Raw genomic sequence first — 21732 nt, 5'->3', positions numbered from 1 at the left:
TTCTTTTGAACCCATTCCAATAAGGTTTTCATTTTCATGACTGGACTAAAATAATAATTGTTAATATTCCCATGAATCTCAATTTTGCCCAATCTAATAATCCATTTAATTTAAAAAATGTATTTACTATTTAAAAATTAAAGAAAAAAATTAGGCAGAGGAGTTTGGTCTGGAAGAGCAGTATGGTACTGGCACAAAACCAGACACATGGATCAAAGAAATAGAAACAGAGAACCCAGAAATGGACTCTCAACTCTATGGTCAACTAATATTGGACAAAGCAGGAAAGACAATCCAAAGGAAAAAAGACAGTCTCTTCAACAAATGGTGTTGGGACAGCCACATGTAGAAGAATGAAACTGGGCCATTTCCTTATACCATATACCAAAATAGACTCAAAATGGATGAAAGACCTAAATGTGAGACAAGAATCCATCAAAATCCTAGAGAACACAGGCAACAACCTCTTTCTTCTTGGCTGTAGCAACATCTGATAAAGGCAAGGGAAACAAAGACAAAAATGAACTATCGTAACTTCATCAAGATAGAAACCTTTTGCACAACAAAGGAAACAGTTAACAAAACCAAAAGACAACTGACAGAGTAGAAGATATTTGCAAATGACATAGCAGATAAAGGGCTACTATCCAAAATCTATAAAGAATTGATAAAACTCAACAACCAGAGAACAAATAATCCAATCAAGAAATGGGCAGAAGATATGAACAGACATTTCTCCAAAGAAGACATAGAAATGACCAACAGGCACATGAAAAAATGCTCAACTTCATTTGGCATCAGGGAAATAGAAATCAAAACCTCAATGAGATACCACCTCACACCAGTCAGAATGGCTAAAATTTTACAAGTCAGGAAACAACACATTTGGCAAGGATGTGGAAAAAGGGGAACCCTCCTACACTGCTGGTAGGAATGCAAGCTGGTGCAGCCACTCTGGAAAACAGTATGGAGGTTCCTCAAAAAGTTGAAAATAGAGCTACTATATGCCCCAGCAACTGCACTACTGGGTATTTACCCCAAAGATACAAACGTAGTGACCCAAAAGGGCACCTGCACCCCAGTGTTTATAGCAGCAATGTCCACAAGAGCCAAACTATGGAAAGAGCCCAGATGTACATTGACAGATGAATGGATAAAGAAGATGTTGTGAATACACACACACACACACACACACACACACAGGATTACTATTCAGCCATCCAAAAAAAAAAAAAAAAAGAAATCTTGCAGTTTGCAATGATGTGGATGGGACTAGGTGGTATTATGCTAAGCAAGATAAACCAATCAGAAAAAAACAACTATCATATGATCTCACTTATATGTGGAATTTAAAAAACAGAACCATAGGAAAGAGAGGAAAAAAATGAAACAAGATGAAATCAGAGAGGGAGATAAACCATAAGAGACCCTTAATCATAGGAAATAAGCAGGGCTGCTGGAGGGGAGGTGGGAGGGGGATGGGGTAACTGGGTGACAGACATTAAGGAGGGTACGTGACATAATGAGCACTGGGTATTATATAAGACTGATGAATCACTGACCTCTACCTCAGAAACCAATAATATATACTAATTAATTGAATTAAATTTAAAAATGAAAAGAATATTTATATGAAAAAAACCAGTAGAGCCTTGATACTCAATGTGATCAATGAACCATCAGGATCTGCATTTCCTGGAATCATATTTAAAATGTAGACTCTCGGGCCCATGCCTGACCTTGAGAAAACTCTCTGAGACTTAGTTCATTTATCTCTAAAACAGGTAATAGACAGTTCTTGATCCTCATCTTATTCAACCTTACTGCAGCAGCTGTCTAGTTGATTCTCCTTCCTTGTTGAATCACTTTCTTTTCTTGGCTCTGGGATGCCACCTGCTTCTGGTTTTTCCACCAGCAAGTTTTTCTTAGTCTCTTGCTAAATCTTCTCCTACTTTGTGATCTCTAAAAATGTCTGAGTGACCATGGCATCCTTTTTGATTATTGTTCTAGCCAGTGTGAACACACAGGTTATAAATGTTTCCAAGATGTGATCCCTGGAGGTTCTTACTCATCACCTCTAGCTTCAGGCATCTTTGTCTGCCTTTTCAAGTGTACAGATATTATATTTTGGGGGGTGGGCAATGACATGAAAAAAGGTTGGAAAACACTATCCTGAAATATCTCACTTAATTGTATGCTTTTCAATACCACTTATGTTGCTGATTTCCAAATTTATATATTGAGCTTTAACTCTCCCCTGAACTCCAAACTCCTGTACTGAATGCCCTAAGCAATATCCCTACCTGAATGTCTAATAGGCATCCGAAACTAGTAATACATCGAAGTGATTTCATAGCACCTCAGAGCACCTCACGGCACTTAGATAAAATTAAAAGTAGTAATCCTGGACTCCTAGTCCATCAGTAGATGTAGAAGCTAAATTCAAAGTAGTCCTCAAATATGACCATTTCTTATTGCCACTATTATCTCAATACTAGTCCATGCCACTGTTATTCCTCATTTGGATAGCTTCAGTTCTCTTTCAACTCCCTTACTTAGAGGCTAGAATTCTATCATATAAACCAAATCATGTAATTTTCCTGTTTTGACCTTCCATTGGCTGCATTTCACACTTAGAATAAAACTGGGAGTCCTCTGATGATCTATTAGGCTATAAATGACCAGGTTCTAGGCTATTTCCCCAACATCATTTCCAGTATCTCCAACCTCTTCATGTTCCATCCACACTGGCCTCTTTACTATTCTTAAAAATCAAGTGTGCACTCATCTCTGACCTTGTACTTGCTGATCCTCAGCTTCTAACCCTCTTTTGTAGATATTTTCATGCCTCATGCCCTCACCTCATTTAAATTTTTGCCAAAATATCACTACCTCCTTAGAAAGGTCTTTTTGAAAATCCCAGCCGAAATAAAATTACACTCTGTTCTCTCACTCTCCTTTGTTATCTTTATAGCAGTTTATCTAACTACCAATAGAACTTGTGTTTATCGTTCGTTTGTTTTCTCTCTACCCTGGGGAAAGAAAGTTCTACAAGAAAAGGCAAGCACTAGTTTTATTTACTCCTGAGTCCTTAAAATCTAGAGCAATACCAGGCATACAGATGCTCAGTAAATACTCATTTAATTAATTCTGAATAAAGAAATGTTGGAAAGGTATATGATACATTGGCATGGTGGTGTGGTTGAAGAAAAGAGAGATAAGTAAGAAATATGGCTGGGATGCTCTCACAATAATTCAGGTCAGAGATACAAATCAGTGTTAAAAAATGCCTTGGGAATTTTTTTTTGTAAGAAGGATATATACATACACACATACACAGAGAGAGAGAGAGAAGCAATGTATATATATGTACATTGTGTATATATATATGTATGTATATATATGTATACACACACACACATATACACATATATATATGTATATATATATATATAATTTTTTTTACTGGAAGGAAAATCCAAGAAGAATCATTTTAATGGCCTCTTGTGAGTATAAAATATATCTTTAAAAAGTTTAAAGTTCAATGACTCTCCTAGATCACTAATTCATTCTTCTACCTCATTTACCCTGGCTGTTAGAGTATCCAGTTTAGAGTGCATCTCATTCATAGCATTTTTAAGTTCATCCTGATTAGATCTCATTTCTGCCCTTAGAGATTCTATATTGTCACTAATGCTTTTCTCAAGCCTAGCTCTTGACTTCATAATTGCTACCCTGAAGTCTGTCTCTGACATCTTGCTTCTATCCATATCCAAGCCCTGGAACTAATGACTCATTGAACACTATATCAAAAACTAATGATATACTATATGTTGGCCAACTGAACAGAATAAAAAAAGTAAAGTCAATAGTTCACATTAAAAAAAAAAAAGTTCAATAAATCATTATTAAATGGCATTCAGGTTGTTAACTGATCATTTTATTCAGCATATATTTATTGCTACCTATAATGTGGCACATGCAGAGAATGATATAAGCTCCTTCTTTGAGAAAGAAAAAAATACAAAAGCAGAAACATTCATCTTCCTTTAAGAACCAAATCAACTTTAAGTAAAGTAAGACAATGAGAAAAAAAAGTAGGACAATGAAAATAATTATTTGAACTAAACAGTATTTGTTTAATTCAGACACCTTTTTAAAAAATGTCTCTGTATTAAGGAGGTTAAATTCGGTTAGCTAACAAAATTTGACTGGTCTGTGCTTTTTTTTTTTTTTTTCTTTTTTAAAAGATTTTATTTATCTATTTGACACACAGAGATCACAAGTAGGCAGAGAGAGAGGAGGAAGCAGGCTGCCTGCTGAGCAGAGACCCCGATTAGGGGCTCGATCCCAGGACCCCGGGATCACAACCTGAGCTGAAGACAGAGGCCCTAACCCACTGAGCCACCCAGGTGCCCCTGGTCTGTGCTTTCGTATAAGCAACATACTTCTTTAAGTTTCCTGCCACTGAAAATAAAGAAAAGGGGACTTATTTTATTAGATGGTATTATCATTATTACAGCTTGTCTTTGATGAAATGTGTTTCTTATTTCTTTATGGATATCAAGATTTGAGAAACACGAACAGTAATAAAAAGCAGTAACAATAGCTACTGTAACAGTAATAGTTTGTTATGTTTATGACTTACTGGTTCAGAAACAATGAAATTTAACATACATTACTTAAAAAATTTAAACAGTTATTTTCCTGCCTACAATTATACTTTTTATTTTCCACATGCTGAAAGTTTTGCAATTCAATATATTTGGGACATCAATTTGATTTCCTGATACAGCTCTTTGTAGAAAATTTATATTAAATAAAAAATGTGGTTATCAGTTTCAAAACATAAAACACAATGCTAAGCTTTGTTTATTTTCATCTGCAACATAGGCAATGTACTAACTTTTAGGAATGAACAGAACAACTGACTGACTCAATCTCATGTACACAAAGCTTATTCAGGTGGAGAGGACAGCCATTAAATTAAAAAGAAATTATTTAAATATACTTAAAGAAAATCCTCAGAGTACTCTGAAAGTAAGTAATATGGGAGTATAACCTTCACATTCAGAGAAAGTTTTCTGAGGAAGAGACATTCAAGCTGAGACAAAAAGACAAGTGGGCATTTTCTAAATGAGGCTTAGACAGAGAAGAGGTTTTCTGGCAGAAGGAATAATATGTGCAAAGGCTCAGAGTTGGGAAGGAACATGATACTCGAGGAACAGACAAAGAGCAGTAAGTTGGGGAAAGCGACTGAGACAAGACTGGCAAAATTGTCATGGGTCAGATTAACTTGGGCCTTGAAGAACATGTTAATGATCTTAGATCTTATTCTATTCTTAGAAAAGAAAAATAAAACCACTGTAGAGTTTTAAGCTGGGGATTTCTAGGACTAGACTTATATTTCATGAAAAGATTAATTTGACTCTTGGTAGAAAATAAAGTATTTCCACTTTTGGTGATATGGGAAAACCAAATACAGGCACACCTCACTTAGCTTCATTTTACTGTACTTAATAGATATTCCTTTTTTTTTTGTTTTTTTTTTACAAGTTGAAAGTTCAAGACTTCAGTAGAGGAATAACTGCAGAGGTGGTAGAAATGGCAAAGATTCTGGAATTAGAAGTGGAGCTTGAAGATGTCACTGAAATTCCTGCAATCATGACAAAACTTTAGTGGATGAGTAATTGCTTTGTATAGATGTGTAAAGAAAGTGGTTTCCAAATTTCAAAGAACTTCACTGTGGATAAAATGTTATTAAACAGCATTACATGCTACAGAGATATTTTTCATGAAAGGAAGAGTCAATTGACACAGCAAACTTCAAGGTTGTCTTATTTTAAGAAATTGCCACGGTCACCCCAACCTTCAGCAACCACCACTTTGATTAGTCAGCAACCATTAACACTGAGGTAAGACCCTTCACCAGGAAGAAGACAATTCACTAAAAGCTCAGATGATGGTTAGCATTTTTAGCAATAAAGTGTTTTTAAATTAAGATACAGACATTTTTGAGACATAATATTATTGAACACCTAATAGACACAGTATAGTGTAAACATAAATTTCATACGCACTGGGAAAACCAAAAATTCACTTGACTCACTTTATTGTAACATTTACCTTTTTGTGTTATCTGGAACTGAAGCCACAATACATCTGAGATATGCCTATAAAATAAAAACAAAACCTACAAAATAATCAAAAATTACAGCATAAAATATGGCATTTTTCTTTTAAAATATATAGCTCGGGTTTCAGTTTGAATTCTTCAATATGCATCTTCCCAAGACCTCATCTTGAGAGGGCTGGAAAAACTGGCAGAAGTAGCCACAAAGTATCTCTAGAGTGAGACACATGAAAGTCAGATAACAGTAGATTTCTATAAGACACAATTGCATTAAAAATGACTTCATGGTATGCTTGGGTGGCTCAGGTGGTTAAGCATCCCACTCTTGATTTTGGCTCAGGCCATGATCTCACAAAATCAAGCCCCATGTTGGTTAAGATTCTCTTTTCCCTCTCCCTCTGCCTCCCCCCATGCTTGCATGCCCTCTCTCTATCTCTGCCTCTAAATAAAAAATGAGTTCACAACCCAAAATTGCAATACATAACAAAACAATATAAAAGCAAGTTTCATGTGATAGAAAAAATAAGAGGTATAGGTCTTTATGATCTTCAGGTAAGAAATTATTGATAGAATTAACAAAATATGCTTAAATTGCTTAGAAATATTTTTAAGAATTAAATAATTAAAATATGACAAAAGAGCAGTATCTTATTAAAAATGGCTAGGAAAATTTGAAGAGAGAACTAGTAAAACATCTAAAATTAAACCTGAAAGTACAATAATTTAAATTAAAATTTCACTAGCTAATATTAGATAGCAAATTCAACAGCTGAAGGGAGAAATAGTGTCTGGAATATAGAGATAAATTATTTACCTAATTACCTAATCAACTGAAGTGATGAAAAGATTAAAAAAATTGCATAAGAGGGACGCCTGGGTGGCTCAGTTGGTTAAGCAGCTGCCTTCGGCTCAGGTCATGATCCCAGCGTCCTGGGATCGAGTCCCACATCGGGCTCCTTTGTCATCAGGGAGCCTGCTTCTCCCTCTGCCTCTGCCTGCCATTCTGTCTGCCTGTGCCTGCTCTCTCTCCCTCTCTCTCTCTGACAAATAAATAAATAAAATCTTAAAAAAAAAATGCATAAGAGAAAATAGGGCTGAAAATTGGTAGAATTGGTCTAATAGGATTTTAGGAGAGCCTAGAAAATGGATGAAAGAGAAGTAATATTTAAAAAGATAATAGCTGACAATTTTCTAGAATTGATCAAGTATAGAAATCATCATATTCAGAAAGCAGTTTAAGTTCAGAGGAAGATTTTTTTAAAAAGGAAGAAGAATAATCACTAGATTTATCTTAATGAAACTGAGACAGCCAAAAAGGAAAACAGCCAAGAAAGAAAAGACAGATTACCTACAAAGGAATGGCAGACTGACAGCAGACTTTCTACCACCACCAAAAGAATCCAAATAACATCTCCAAAAGTCCATAGAAAACCACTGTAAATCTAAAACCTTTACACAGCTAAACCATCATTCAAGAATGACAGAAAACTGAAGATATTTTCAGTAAGAATCACCACTCACTGAAAAAAGGAGGTACTTCATAAAAATGGACTATATACATAGGAAAAATACCAATGATGCTCCAGAAGGAAAAGTAACAATTTATAATTGGGTGACTATATGTAAGTAATCAATCATCATATTAAGAGTATAAAACAAGATGAAACTTACCTCACAAAAGCATGTAAACTAGTAGAGTGGTATTTAGAATTAAGTTGTTCGGGACAACAGTAGAGATATTCATTAAATTTAGGCTAATGTTAAAACATTGAGATTCACCATTAGTGGAACAGTAATGGAGTACATTTTGTCTTTTGTTCCAGTAGGCAAGGACAAAGGAATAAACAAAATGTTTTCAATTCAATAACAATCAAGAAAGTAAGAAAGAGAAAGCATAATAAAAGAAAGGTAAGTAGACAGCACAAAATAAAATGGCCAAAATTGAAAATATCAGCTATAACACTGAATATAAATGAGTTAAATTCATTAATTAGAAGACAGAGGTTTTCAGAGTAGACTTAAAATCCAGCCATACCTAAAACCCATCAGAAATATAAAAACATAAAACATTTAAAGTTAAAAGAATGTAAAAATAGAGCAGGAAAGTAATAATAAAAACTATCCTGCCATAACTATATTAATACTAGGCAAAACAGACTTTAAAGATGAAACATTATGAGAAAGAAGATACAAATTACACATGAATATATGAAATACAAAAAAAAATAGAGGTAACTACATAGTAGATTTTAATAAATTTCAGTAATTGAAAATCCAAATAGATGAACAATTTCCAAGGCTAAAAGATTTATATAACAGCTTAATGAAATGAACACATATAGAACCTTGCAAATAAAAACAGAGATTACACACACATGTGCACATGTGTGCACATGCACGTGCACATGTGTGCTTATACACGCACACACACACTTTCTTTTGGCCAGCCAGAGAAGAACATGCCCATGGCTAACACTTCATAGTTCACTGAATTAACTTTATGGTAAGGTAAAACAATCAATATCTTAGCTAAAATAAAAGGCAACCTGGTGGATTGCTGAGAAGATGGTGGAGTAGGAGGACCCTAAGCTCAGCTTGTCCCAAGGATACAACTAGATAACATTCAAATCAATGTAAATAACACAGAAAATGACCTGAAAACTGGCAGAATAAACCTCATTATTAGAGAGAAGACCACATCAAAGATGGCAGAAATGACAGAAAAATGGTGAGGGCTAAATGGATCATGGGGCTATCAGTGGGATGGAGGGACTTTTGGATGTGGAGAAGGGAGAGAAACAGACTATCACACTGGGAAGCCCACACAGGGAAGACACATCCTCATAACGTTTGGCTTTGAAAACCAGAAGGGCCAAATTCCATGAGTTCCTGCAACAGTGGGACTTAAGGCCTGTAATTTTAAAAATCAGCATGGTTGGATCTCAGCAGGAGGGCAAGAGGAAACTGAGTCCCCACCATTAAAATGATAGAACAAATAATAGTCCCTGGAGATAGAGCACAGAAGCAGCAGTTTGAAAAAGAACTAAAGGCACAAGGAGGGAGAGTTATTTAATAATCTCAGAATGTGTCCTGGAGGAACAGAGATCTCTGGGAGACTTCTCCTGAAACAAAGGAGCTAGTAAGTGCCATTTCCCTCTCCCATCCCTCAGTCTAAACAAATTAGCATTGTGCATACCTTCACCACTTAACTTGCTTACCCCCTGCTCCATCTGGCTTTGGCAGATCTGTCTCCTTTAGCCAGGCCTGCCTCAGTCTTGGTGCTGTGGGTCCCCTCCCCACAGAAGACCAGCACAAACTGTGACAACAGTGTCTCCTGACCAGCACACTTGGTGGAACCTTGGTCCTGGCATTGGCAGTGGTAGATCCCCTCTCATGTTGGACCAGCACACAAACCTTGCTAAAACTATGCACCCCATCCTTGTGTTCTTTGCAGATCGGCATCCTCCAATACAGTCTTGCCCAGAGCCCATTCAAACCAGGGCCACAAGCCTGGCAGTATGCAAGCATCCTTGACAGTCACTCCAAAGTGACTCCTATCCTAAGGAGAAGGAAAGACAACCACACACATCAGTCAGACTGTGGCCCCAGCAGTGTACTGGGAACACACGGTTCATGTGATTATAGGCCAGGCCCACCAATGAAAGTTTTTCAGGGGACAACACAGGGAAAGCACCTTGTAGTTTTGGGCTACCACATCTCTGGCAAATACCTGGTCTGACTCAGCTTAAGCCCAAGGTGGCCCCAGACTGGTCTACTAACACTACAGGGAACAAGCAATGCCCAGATCAGGATAAGAGAGCCATTACAGACGACTAGACTAAAGGAAAAAGTGGATTAGCTACAAAAGCTGTGCGCAAAAACACACACAGGAGATACCCCTAAGTGTTGGCTTCTAATAGATAGAAGACACTCCATTGCAAGGCCACTACAGGACCTCTTCTTCACAAGGCCACTACTTTCAAGAGCAGAAGTGGCTGACTTTCATAACACACATGAAGAGACAAAGAGAGACAAAATGAGGAGACAGAGGACTGTGTCCCAAATGAAAGAATAGGATAAAACCACAGCAAGAGACCTAAGTGAAACAAAGGTAAGTAATATACCTGATAAGATAGAGAATTTAAGTAATGATCATAAATATACTCACTGGGGTTGGAAAAAAGTGGGGGATATCAGTGAGACCCTTAACAAAGAGATAAAAAAGAATCTGTCAGAGAGGAAGAATATAATAAATGAAATTAAAAGCATACCAGATGGAATAAATAGCGGACTAGAGGCAGCAGAAGAATGCAGCAGAAACCGGAAGACAAAGTAATGGAAAGTGATCAAGCTGAGCAGGAGAGAGGGAAAAAAATATGCAAATGAGAACAGACTTAGGGAACCCAGCAATTCCATCAAGTATAATAACATTTGCATTACAAAGATCCTGGAAGGAGAAAAGAGGGAAAAGGGGACAGAAAATCTATTGGAAAAAATAATAGCTGAAAACTCCCCAAATCTGGGGAAGGAATCAGATCCAGGAGGCACAAAGAGACCCCAACAAAATCTACCCAAGGAGGTCTACACCAAGACACACAGTAATTAACTGGCAAAATGTACTGATAGAGATTGAATTTTAAAAGCAACAAAAGATAACAGTTACATAAGGGGAGAACCCCATAAGATACCTAGGAATAAACCTAATCAATGAAGTAAAAGACCTGTATTCTGAAAACTAGAAAACATTTATGAAAGAAACTGAAGAAGACACAAAGAAATGGAAAAAAATTCTATGCCATGGGATTAGAAAAAGAAATACTGTTAAAGTGTCTATACTACCCAAAGCAATCTACACACTTAAAGCAATCCCTATCAAAATACCACCCGGGGCACCTGTGTGGCTCAATGGGTTGAGCCTCTGCCTTTGGCTCAGGTCATGATCCCAGGGTTCTGGGATTGAGCCCCGCATTGGGCTCTCTGCTCAGCGGGGAGCCTGCTTCCCCCCACCCCCCACCTGCCTCTCTGCCTACTTGTGCTCTCTATCAAATAAATAAATAAAATCTTCCCAAAAAAGTTGAGGGACAAATGATAGCCTGATAGCCTGCTTCCGCTCTCCCCCTCTGCTTCTCTGCCTACTTGTGACCTCTCTCTCTCTCTGTGTGTGTCAAATAAATAAATACAAACTATAAAAAAAAAATACCACCAGCTTTTTCACAGAGCTAAAACAAACAATCCTACAATTTTCGTGGAACCACAAAAGACCCTGAATAGCCAAAACAATCTTGAAAAAGAAAAACAAACGTGGAGACATCACAATTCCAGATGTCAAGCTATATTACAAAGCTGTAATCAATAAGAAAGTATGGTACTGGCACAAAAATGGACATATGATTGAATGGAATAGAACAGAAAACCCAGAAATGGACCTATAACTCTATGGACAACTAATCCTTGACAAAGCAGGAAAGAATATCCAATGGAAAAAAGATAGTCTCTTCAACAATTGGTAGTGGGAAAACAGGACAGTAACATACAGAAGAATGAAACTGGACTACTTTCTTAAACCATATGCAAAAATAAATTTAAAATGGATGAAAGAACTAAATGTGAAACAGGAACCCACCAAAATTCTAGAGAAGAAAACAGGCAGCAACCTCTTTCACCTTGGGCATAACAACTTCTTTCTATGCACCACCAAAGGCCAAGGAAACAAAAGCAAAAATAAACTATTGGGACTTCCAAGATAAAAACTTCTGCACATCAAAGGAAACAATCAAGAAAACTAAAAGGCAGCCTACAGAATGGGAGAAGATATTTGCAAATGATATATCTGATAAAGAGTTAGTATCCAAAATCTATAAAGAACTTATCAAATTGAACACCCCAAAACCAAATAATCCAGTTAAGAAATGGGCAGAAGAAATGAATAGACATTTTTCCAAAGAAGACAACCAGATGCCCAACAGACACATGAAAAGATGCCAACATCAGTCATCATCAGGGAAATACAAATCAAAACCATGATGAGATACCACCTCAGACCTATCAGAATGTCTAATATTAACAACACAGGAAGAAACAGATGTTGGTGGAGATGTGAAGAAATGGGATCCCTCTTACACTGTTGGTGGGAATGCAAGCTGGTTTAGCCACTCTGGAAAACAATATGGAGGTTCCTCAAAAAGTTAAAAACAGAGTTACCCCATGACCCAGCAACTACACTACTAGGTATTTACCCAAAGTATACAAAAATACTGATTCAAAAGGACAAAGGCACCCCAATGTTTATAGCAGCATGATTAACAATAGTCAAATTATGGAAAAAGCCCAAATGTCCATCAATTGATGAATGGACAAACATGGAATATTACACAACAACAAAAGAATGAAATCTTGCCATTTGCAATGATATGGATGGAGTTAGAATGTATTATGCTAAGCGAAGTAAGTCAGAGAAACACAAAAACCATAAGATTTCACTCATGTGGACTTTAAGAAAGAAAACAGAAGAACATGGGGGAAGGGATAAAAGAGAGGGAAGCAAACCATAAGAGACTCTTACCTACAGAGAACAAACTGAGGGTTGATGGAGAGAGGGTGAGCAGGGGGTGGACTAAATGAGTGATGGGCATTAAGGAGGGCACTAGTTTGTCCAATACTGGGTGTGGTATGTACGTGATGAATCACTAAATTCCACTCCTGAAATCAATATTACACCATACACTAACTAATTAGAATTTAAATAAAAATTTGAAACACACACCAAAAAAACCCATAAAAACAACAAGAGACTCATTTCAGACCTAAGACACCTGCAGATTAAAAGTGAGGGGATGGAGATATATCTGTCTTGCAAATGGATGTGAACATAAAGCTGGGGTGGCAACATTTGTATCTGACAAAATGGACCTTATAAAAAAGACTGTAACAAGAGGCAAAGAAGGATACTATATAATCACAAAGGGGAACAATCAACATGAAGATATAACAATTGTAAATATTCATGCACCCAACATGGGAGCATCCAAATGCATAAAACAGTTAATAACAAACATAAAGGAACAAATTGATCATACAATAATGATCAGAGACTTTAATGCCCTACTTACATCAATAGACAGATCATCCAAACAGAAAATTGATAAGGAATCAATGGCTTTGAATGACACATTAGACCAATGCATCTAGCAGATACATTCAGAACATTCCAACCTAAAACAGAATATATTCTTTTCTAGTGCACATAGAACATTCTCCAGAACGGATCATGAGTTAAGTCACAAAACAGGTTTCAACAAATTAAAAAAAAACTGAAGCCACACAATGCATCTTTTCTGAACACCACACTATGAAACTAGAAGTCAATCACAAGAAAAAAATCTGGAAAGAGCACAAATACATGGAGGTGAAAGAACATGCTACTAAATAATGTATGCATCTACCAAGAAATCAAACAGGAAAGCAAAAAATACATGGAGACAAGTGAAAATGAAAACACACTTTTCCAAGATCTTTGGGATACAGCAGAAGTGGTTCTAAGAGGGATGTTTATAGGAATACAGGCCTACTTCAAGAAGCAAGAAAAATCTCAACCCAACTTTACACCTAAAGGAGCTAGAAAAAGACCAACAAACAAAATACAAAACCTGTAGATGGAAGGAAATAATAAGGATTAGAGCAGAAATAAATGATATAGAAACTTAAAAAAAAAAAAAAAGAAAGAAAAAGAAAAAGAAAGAAAGAAGAAAAAAACCCAACAGTACAGATCAATGAAACCACGAGCTGGTTCTTCGACAAGATCAACAAAACTGATAAAACTTCAAACAGACTCCTCAAAAAGAAGAAAAAAAAAAAGAGAGAGAGAGAGGGCGAGAACTCAGATAAACAAAGACACCAATAAAAAGAGGAGAAATGACAACAAATACCACAGAAATACAAAGGATAATGAGAGAATATTATGAAAAATTATATGCCAGCAAATTAGTTAAGCTAGAAGAAATGGATTAATTCCTAGGAACGTAAAACCTTCCAGAACTGAAGCAGGAAGAAATAGAAAATTTAAACAGACCAATTACTGGCAAGGAAAGTGAATCAGTAATTTTAAAAAAACCTCCCAACAAACAAACCTTCAGGACCAGATGGCTTAACAGGTGAATTCTACCAAACATTTAAAGAAGAATTGATACCTATTCTTCTCAAACTATTCCAAAAAATAGAAGAGGAGGGAAAACTTCCAAATTCATTTTATGAGGCCAGCATAACCCTGATACAAAAACCAGGTAAAGACACAAAAAAGGAGAACTACAGGCCAATATGTCTGTTGAATATAGGTGCAGAAAACCTCAAGAAAATATTAGCAAACTACACACAATATATTAATAAGATTATTCAACATGATCACATGGGATTTATTCCTACGATGCAAGCATGGTTCTATATTCACAAATCAATCAACACAATACATCACATAAGTAGTAGAAAGATAAGAACCATATGGTCACTTCAATAGATACAGAAAGAGCATTTGACAAAGTACAACATCCATTTATGATAAAAATACTCAACAAAATAAGTTTCGAGGGAGCATACTTCAACATTATAAAGGGTATATGTGAAAAACCCACAGCTAACATCTTCCTTAATGGGAACAAAAATACCGAGAGCTTTTCCCTTAAGGTCAGGAACAGGGCAAGGATGTCTACTCTCACCACTTTTATTCAACACAGCATTGGAAGTCCTAGCAACCACAATCAGACAACAAAAAGAAATAAAGGCATCCAAATCAGTAAAGAAGTAGTAAACTTCCACTATTTGCAGATGACATGTTACTGCATATAAAAAAACCTCAAAGACTCCACCAAAAAATTGCTATAACTTATAAATGAATTCAGTAAAGTTGCAGGATACAAAATCAAAGTACAGAAATCTGTTGCATTTACATGCACCAACAATTAAGCAGAAGGAGAAATTAAGAAAACAGTCCCATACATAATTGCACTAAAAATAAGATACCTTGGAATAAACCTAACCAAAGAGGTGAAAGATCTGTACTCTGAAAACTATAAAACACTCTTAAAAGAAATTAAAGATGATATAAAGAAATAGTAGACATTCCATATTCATGGATTGGAAGAACAAATATTGTCAAAATGTCTAAACTATATAATCCATCCACACATTTAAAATAATCCCTATCAAAATACCAACAGCATTTTTCACAGACCTAGAACAAACTACCCTAAAATTTATATGGAACCACAAAAGACCCTGAATAGCCAAAGCAATCCTGAAAAAGCAAAACAAAGTTGTAGGCATCACAATTTATACTACAAAAGTGTAGTCATCAAAACAGAATAGTACTGGCACAAAAACGGACACATAGATCAAAGGAACAGAACAGAAAAACTAGATATAAACCCACACTATATGGTCACTTAATCTTTGATAAAGCAGGAAAGAATATACAATGGGAAAAACTGTATCTTCAACTAATGGTATTGGGAAAACTGGACAACAACGTACAAATAACTGGACCACTTTCTTACCTCATACACAAAAATATATTCAAAATGTAATAAAGATCTAAATGTGAGACCTGAATCCATAAAAATCCTAAATGAGAATAAAGGAAATAACTTCTTCAACATCAGCTATAGCAACTTTTTTTCTAGATATGTCTCCTGAGGCAAGGGAAACAAAAGCAAAAATAAATTACAGGGACCACAACAAAATACAAAGGTTCTACATAGCAAAGGAGATAGTCAACAACACTAAAAGACAGCCTACTGAATGGGAAAAGATATTTGCAAATGATATATTCAATAAAGAGGGTTAGTTTCTAACTATATATTCAATAAAGAGGGTTAGTTTCTAAAACAAAGGAAGAACTTAACTCAATAACAAAAAAAATCCAATTTAAAAATAGGCAGAAGATATGATCAGACATTTTTCCAAAGAAGACATAGAGATGGCCAAAAGACACATGAAAAGATGCTGAACATCACTCATCATGAGGGAAATACAAAATCAGAACTACAATGATAGATTATCTCACACTTGTCAGAATGTCTAAAATCAACAACACCAGAAACAACAGGTTTTGGTGAGGATGTGGACAAAAGGAACACTTGTGCCCTTTCGGTAGGAATGTAAACTGATGAGGTTATTATGGAAAACAATATGAAGATTCTTCAAAAAGTTAAAAATAGAACTACCTTATGATTCACAAATCACACTAATAGATATATACCCAAAGAATACAAAAACATTAATTCAAAGGGATACATGAGCCCCTTTGTTTAGTGCAGCATTATTTATAATAGCCAAATGAAGGAAGCAGCTCAAAGTGTCCATCAGTAGACGAGTGGATAAAGAAGATGTGCTTCTATGTCTCTCTTTCTCTTTCTCTCTCTCTCACACACACATGCCCTAGAATATTACTCAGCTATAAAAAGAACGAAATCTTGCCATTTTCAACAGTGTGGATGGATCTAGAGAATATAAAGCTAAGTGAAATAAACCACTTAGAGAAAGACAAAAACCGTATGACTTCACTCATATCCGGAATTTAAGAAACAAAACAAAGGAAAAAAGGAGACAATCCAAAAAAACAAACTCTTAACTATAGAGAACTGATGGTTACCAGAGGGGCGGTAGGTGGGGGGAGGGGGAAATAGGTGAAGGGGATTAAGAGTGCACCTACCATGATGAGCACTAAGTAATGTATAGAATTGTTGAATCACTATACTGTATACCTGAAACTAATAAGACTGTATGTCAACTATACTGGAATGACATTTAAAAAAAAAAAAAGGCAGCCTAGCTATTTAAGATGATCATATAAAACTGTTTGGAATTGTTTACTTAATCAGGCCTCGTTCTAGAGAATCTTCTGATAACTTCTTAAATACTTCTATTTATATTTACTTGTCTCACAGGTATCTGATGTCTGCTGTCCAGAGTCTTAAATACTTCTGCATAATCACTGTCTTGACAAATGACCTAAATGTTTCCAGATAAACACAGGATAATATCACACCAACTGAGGCTCCATCTAAAAATCTGACCTCTACAAATCATATTTATAAAGAGAATCAACATCTGTGATAAGATCTGGAAAATCCTTGATTATCTCCTCGACAGCCCTGGTTGAATGAGAAACAAAAGGGAGAATGGAGAATTTAGAAAGTTTCCAAAATCTTTTTCTAAAGTGATTGCTTTGTAACCATGGTAACAAGTAGCCATTAAAACTGAATAGGTTTTAATCCTGTTCAGCAGATACACAATAACTCCCCTTGTGAATACACTTTTGCATGTCATCCAAATATTATCAGCAACCTGCATCTGAAAGTCAGCTAGTCATGGATAGACTAACTCCAAAAGTGTAACATACCTAAAATGTCAAGAAATCAACTACTGTCTTAACTCAGTAATGATGCTACCACAACTAAAACCATGTGAATCCACATATGACTTTTAAAGTCCACCAAACCATGAACTCCTGTTTCTCACCAATACAATCATTTAGGCACCATCTTTGTTTCCTCCATTGGCCTGGAGGACATTATAGCACATACAGAAGCCCTTAGCAAATTCTCTAAGCAAATCTTAAATGATAGCCAACAAAGCCTGTCCTTAACTGAACACTGCAATGTCTTTAATGACAAAAGATGTCTTCCAAAATAGAATGGCCTTGGACATGATTAATACCTTGCAATTAGGCACATGTGCCACTGTCCAAACAGAGTATTGTCTGTTCATATCTGATGAGTCTGCTGATGTTTTATCTTTATTAAATCATATGAGGACACAAGTGAACTCCCTGAGTGATCCAACCCATAACCTAGGGGATTTAGCAATCAATGGTTTGGATCATGGAACTCTTGGTGGGGGAAAAAAAAAACCACCAAACTATTACTAGATTTTAGAATCTTTATTACGATCTGTGTTTTCTCTCATATGTGTCTCTGTTGATGTTGTGGTATCTGCCTCCAGTGAAACAAGATAGCCACCAAAAAAGTTACCTCCATGTTGGTGAAACCTGCCGACTATTCAGGGCACATCATGGAAGAGGAGGGTATATAAGACTAGTAAGAGTCAGTCATGAGTTGGTGGAGTTTTGGCAGGGAGATAATTGAGAGATCATGACTGCCAGTTCACCCAAGAACTAGACACTGGACACGGGCAATCAGAGTTTCCTCACCCCCTCCCCTGTGCTTGGCATGTACACTCTCCCAACTGTTCCCATAGTGGGAGATGTTTTCAAGGACATAGCCTTCAGAGAGCAATGTGTTGTTGAGACCATCTGGATGGTATAACATGATAGAACTGAGTTAAGTCCTCTACATAAAATTTAAGATTAGTTGGTGGGTGTGGAGATGTCCTGGTCTTGTGGCCACCCATATGGAAGAAGAGAAGCCTCATATGTAAGTTCCCTTGCATAGCCAACCTACCACTGTCCAATCTGGAGTGGACTGCCTCTTTCTCTGGTCCGTCCTTGCCTTCTGGGTACTAGGGGACAGTTTCATATTTCACTCAGGAAGCTCCTAGGGTTATGAACCGACTGATGCTTAAGCTAAAAGAAGAAAGGATAGCTGGACCAGAGGTGTTGGATTAGGGCTGGGGGAGATGTGTAGATGGAATGATGGGGAATGTGAAATGTATGCATGACCCTGAAACAAAGAGAGCGGATGTTTGAGTGATATAAGGAGGGTCACTTGAGAATTACACCACACAATTTAAGTGGTTGACTGTCAAGCAATATTTACTTCAGGAGCTTTGTACTATTACTCTAGTTTCCAAATAAATCAAAGCCCTGAAACTCAGTAGAGAACTGGGGGACTAGGAAAGAAACAAATACTCCAGGGCTTAATTTTTATTTGCCTAAAATGTTTATTACATTTTATATGAGACAAATTCTTGCCGGAGAAATGACACTTCAAAGCAAGGAGATTGACACACCTAAATTTGGTCCAGAGAGCCTGAGTTCACAGCCCTAAAGCAGTTTCACCAGGAATTAACTTCTCTGTGTGTACTTCATACTTTGGGCAGTAAATGCAAAAATTATGTTCATCTTAATGTTCATCTGAAGGGACGATTCTGGTGTAAACCCTGGGGAACAGGACAAAACTCACAACGTGATGTGCAGCTTCCCTTTTATCCAAAGCAGTGGTAATTCAGGGCAAATCCAAAAACTGTAGGATTTCAATATGAATGAGAGGCACCTGTGGATGTGAGGACACTGAGACACTGAGAAACAGTTGAAAAGACCTGCTGCTCAGCAGCATCCAGAGTAATTTCCTCAAAATCATTCAGTAGCCTCACATTCCACTTTCGGCCAAGCAGGACAAGTGGAAAAGTGGTTAGAAATGATCAATGAGCGAGGAATGCCAAAGAAACTGAATAGCCTAGAAAGAAACTGGGAAGTCTCCCAGTTACAGAAGAAAGTCCGCAAAATAGGGTTTGAAGGTAGAATGCAGGGCACGGAGATGAACAATGCCCGAGGCATGGCAAAATAATACACAAAAAGCCAAGAGAGCCAGCCAGAAAAGACATGTGCAGGAAAAGGAGGACAATATGAGCATCAGTCCTGCCAGATCAAAACTGAGAACATATTTATAAATGTCTTTTAGCAGTGAGCCAGAATTTTAGAATTTATTTTGAAGACCCAAGAGTATTTGCAGATGGAGTGGGATGGAGGGAATGGGAGAATATTTAAGAAAGTATGTTACTGTACGGAGTTTAACTGAGTAACGACTGTTGAAGTGGTTGTATGTGCCTCTTCACATGTTCCTGTACTTTGAAAAATATATACATATTTTTTCTAATTTAAGGATTAGGATGTAATCTACCTAAAGTTCTGAGATGTGGGGGGTGTTAGTGGAGAGAATTTACAGTTAGCAGTTCTGGGAAATATTTGTTTCTCCCTAAGTAACCCTGCACCAGCCATATTTCCAGTGGTTACTGAAAAGGCTACAATGAGACTCTTGACTTTTCTTTCAGTTGAGAACAGAACTAATTCCTCATAACCACATCTTCTTTTCAAAGATATCTGATTGTTGGAGTGGGTGCTTAGAGGCTGCCAGTGAGGTCAACAATACAGAGTGCATGTTACCTGGGCTATGAGAAACTTCTCTCCTCACCAAGCACAGAGACTCTCCTGGCCAAAGAGAGATTTCAGATGATCATGGAGGAATTAGGGAAGCTTGTTTAGATTGCACTACAGAATTCTAATTCTTAGTGGAATTACTATAAGTATGTGTGTTTAAAAAAAAAAAAAAGATTTACTTGTTTGTTGTATTTGCTTAATACTTACTGGGTTGGAGGAGGGGCACTAAAGGGATACATATATAATAACAGAGTCATCAAATAAACATAAAAGATCTAAAGTGAACTGAGGCTGGAGATGAGAGAACTTCAGACTAAGAGAATTACTTCAATTAAACTCTAAAATGAGGGGTGCCTGGGTGGCTCAGTGGGTTAAGGCTCTGCCTTTGGCTCAGGTCATGGTCTCAGGGTCCTGGGATTGAGCCCCCACATCAGGCTCTCTGCTCAGCGAGGAGCCTGCTTCCCTCTCTCTCTTCCCATCTACCTCTCTGCCTACTTGTGATCTCTCTGTGTCAAATAAATAAATAAAATCTTAAAAAAAAAACTCTAAAATGAGCTCAACTTCTTAGCATTCAAAACATATTGGGAAACACAATGGGTTATATAGTTCCCACAGTCTGGATAAAACCAAGCACACCGGTTCTTAGGAGAGAAAAGACTTCCTCAGACTTTAAATTCACAGATATCTTCTAGATAGATCTCATATTCTCCTACTTTCACTCAGGAAGCTCCTAGGGTTATGAACCGACTGATGCTTAGGCTAAAAGAAGAAAGGATAGCTGGACCAGAGGTGTTGGATTAGGGATGGGGGAGATATGGTTACTGCCACAAACCCAGTACAAAGTCCCAGGATTTCTTCTCTGAATTACCTGACACTAGTCAGCACAGTCTCCAGATCCTAAATCCTAACACAGTCTCCATACCATAGGAGTGATTCTTTTTTTTTTTTTTTTTTTAAAGATTTTATTTATTTATTTGACAGACAGAGATCACAAGTAGACAGAGAGGCAGGCAGAGAGAGAGAGGGAAGCAGGCTCCCTGCCGAGCAGAGAGCCCGACGTGGGACTCGATCCCAGGACCCTGAGATCATGACCTGAGCCGAAGGCAGCGGCTTAACCCACTGAGCCACCCAGACACCCCATAGGAGTGATTCTTTAAAATACAGATATGAAATCACATCTCATTGTTTTTATAAAATGGAGATATAACTGACATATAATACTGGAGTTTTAGATGCACAACATAATGATTTTATATGTATAGCAAAATGATTACCACAGTAAGTTTAAGTTAACACCCATCACCATATATAGTAACAATTCCTTTTATTCTGGTGCACATCTCATTGCTTTAAGGACAAAGTACAAAATCCTGAGTACTGGGATGCCTGGGTGGCTCAGTGGGTTAAAGCCTCTGCCTTCAGCTCAGGTCATGGTCTCAGGGTCCTGGGATCGAGCCCCACATCTGGCTCTCTGCTCAGCAGGGAGCCTGCT

This window comes from Enhydra lutris, unplaced genomic scaffold, assembly GCF_002288905.1.
Source record: "Enhydra lutris kenyoni isolate GAN:26980312 unplaced genomic scaffold, ASM228890v2 scaffoldscaffold56, whole genome shotgun sequence".
Lineage (NCBI taxonomy): Eukaryota > Metazoa > Chordata > Mammalia > Carnivora > Mustelidae > Enhydra > Enhydra lutris.
The sequence above is the reverse complement of the archived record's forward strand: the minus strand, read 5'-3'. Positions refer to the sequence as shown.